The following is a 2,782-nucleotide window of genomic DNA, read 5'->3' as shown; positions in this document are numbered from 1 at the left end:
ATCATGGCACAGGCAACCAGCATCCTAGGAGAGTCACAGTCCTGTCTCCGAGGGAAGCAGAGAGGCTGGCTCGCACTGCATGGTGTGGTCCAGCCTGCCAGCGTGGCCACCATCAGACTGGCTCTTGCACGATGTGCTGGGCGAGGAAGAAGGACGGGGTCAGACCCACACGGGGAGGGGGGCCAGGACGTGATGCCGTGGGTGGGGGCTCTGACCCAGGGCTGGGGAGGTGGCTGCACGTTTCTTACCATGCGCAGGGAAGGACCCCCAGCACATCGTACAAAGCCCACATGCACTTGCTGCCCTCAGCTACACCAGCGTTTCAGAGCATGATCGAGACCCTGTTCCTCACAAGCACATTCTCACAGTGCTTGTTCTAGCTGCTCACACTACTCGCTTCTTGCCCCAAAGCACATCTCCTGATCCCAGAAACCTGTGCCATCCATAAAGTTGGCTAAATCACTCTCAGGGAGCGATTTCTCAGTGCTCTTCCTGTGGTGTCAATGAGATCATGTTCATTAACGCTGTCACTTCTCATAACACCTTCGCCCCAGCACAGCCCTGAAGCAAAACCCAACAGAGTAAGCAGCCTTGCAACATGGACACAGACGGGGAAGTAAGAAAAGAGGAATTTGTTAAAAGAAGAAAAAGCAGTAAGAAAGCACAAAGGAACAACAAACATTGCCCTTTTTAGCAATACTAGAAACAGCATTCGAAAACCAGGTCATTGGTTTTGCAATAGCTCTGGTGCCGCCCTGAGCAAGAAAACAACCACTCTCTAGCTCCTGCACCCCCTCCTGTCAACCTGCCGCATCAACAGCCCAGAGTCAAATAGAAACGAGAAAACAACGGAGACCTTCACAAGGCACCTGGGCCAGGTTAGTTATGTAGGGCTGCTCAGATCCCCTTCTGAGCCGTCAGGATGTCTTGTCTTAGCTCATCAGCCAGACAAGCAAGGGGTGACACTGGTCAGACTTGAAAGAAGGTCTGGTCTTCTCCTGAGGGCAGAAAGAAGGTCTAGGTAGGTCGATGGGTATCATTTCAGGAGTGTTTGCACAGTGAGGTTTGGTGCCCAGCTGTAGTATGGACTTGGAGAGGTGGCAGGACCACTAAGACTGGTTGCCACCATTGCTTATGGCAGGGATCATCTGGACGTGAAGATTTGCAGCCTTGGGAACCCCACCCTGCCCTGGAGGTAGCCTCTGTGGCAAAGCTCCAGCAGCCTCGCCACTGCACAGGCAACAAGAGACGCCTCTGTGGTCACCCCGTCAAACCCTCACGGTGACATGGCCCAGGAGCTCACTCTGCCATGTCTGGCCCAAGACCACCCTTCTTCACAAGGACGTCCCCCACAAGTCCCTCTCTGCCACCACAGTCCACCTTGGTAAGTTTTTAAGGGCACTCTTTATCGTCACAGTTGGCAATGTCCCCACCTGCATGATGCGCATTTGCCGTGCTTAGTTGGCCCAACAGATTTTTGTCACCTCCAAATTCTGCTAGCACTGTTTGACCTTGCAGACAACAGGTAAAAACTCTTAAAGTAAAAAAAAAAAGAAAAAAAAGAAAAGGATCTTAACAGTAAAAGCTCTTATTGAGGCAGGGTGGGCACCAGATCCCGGTTGGACCCTGCTGGGAAATGACTTTGATGACTCATTCGGGCTGTGGCACCCCGTGCCGGGGATCACCCGGTGACCTGGGCTGTGCCAGCCCAGCCTGAGAGATGCTCCAAGAGTAACATCGCACTCCGAGGCACAGCCGGCTCCTTCATGGCCACATTTGCTGTACTCTTAGCTGTATTCACACGCTTCGTTTGTTATTGATCGCTGCTTGCATCTGCTTTGCCGCACGTGTCCAGTTAATTAGTAGTGACCTCATTTTTCTGCACCCCCCACCAAAAAACGAGCCTAGGGAAACAGGCTCTTGCCCAGCGAGAGCTGCCGCTGCTGGCAGGAGGGAAGAGCTGCTCCCGCCCTCGTTTCCTGTAGCACTCAGCTGATCGACACCCCAAATGTGCCTAATTAGGCTTCAGCTCTTCTACAAAGCTCAGAGTTCCCACACGGGCTGTGGGGACCAAACCCATGGGGTCTGTGAGCTCCTGCCATCCCACCTGCCCGGTGTTTCAAGGTGTTTAATTCCTGGGTGTTACAAGGTGTTTAATGCCTGCTGCCATGCCGAGGCGTGGGGCAGCAATGGGATGGACCAAGGCTCCATGAGCTCCTCATCCTTGCTGGAGGCTAGAGGTTCCTGCTTACAGGCTCGTCTCACAAAACAGAACAAGTTTCCAATTAAAACTGGAATTAAAAAAGCTCCCAAACCCCAGAAATAAAGTGGGAACCTCAACACACGCCCAACTCTGGCTGCTATTGAGTTTTGCAATGTAGGGTTCATTTTGTGGGCTGGATTTGGATTTGCCTCTCTAATCCCCGAGTCGTTTCTTTCCCTTGTCGCAAGAATGTAAAGCCCAGCCTGATGCTAGGGGAGAGCAGCAGAAGCCAGCTCACCACTTCTCCTTTTCTTGCGCGGTGGAGGGAAATTATTCACTGGTGTGTGGGTGGATGAGTGTATACATGATGTAGGGTGATTTTCAAAGAGAACAAATGGGGCTTTCTGCTTTTGCCTGCCTCTTCACAGTGTTCAGGGGAGGGCAAAGCAGGTTTTTGCTCTCACTCTCTGCATTAGCATGGCCCTGACATGGGCCTCAGCAGCGTTTTCTCCCTTCTCCAAGCCCCTTAGCAACGTCTTTGGCTCAGTCCTGAGCTTGCACTGCCACCACCAGTCCTGG

The sequence above is a fragment of the Phaethon lepturus genome, unplaced genomic scaffold (assembly GCF_000687285.1).
Source record: "Phaethon lepturus isolate BGI_N335 unplaced genomic scaffold, ASM68728v1 scaffold33754, whole genome shotgun sequence".
In the NCBI taxonomy this organism is placed as follows: Eukaryota; Metazoa; Chordata; class Aves; order Phaethontiformes; family Phaethontidae; genus Phaethon; species Phaethon lepturus.
This window is presented reverse-complemented; position numbering follows the sequence as displayed.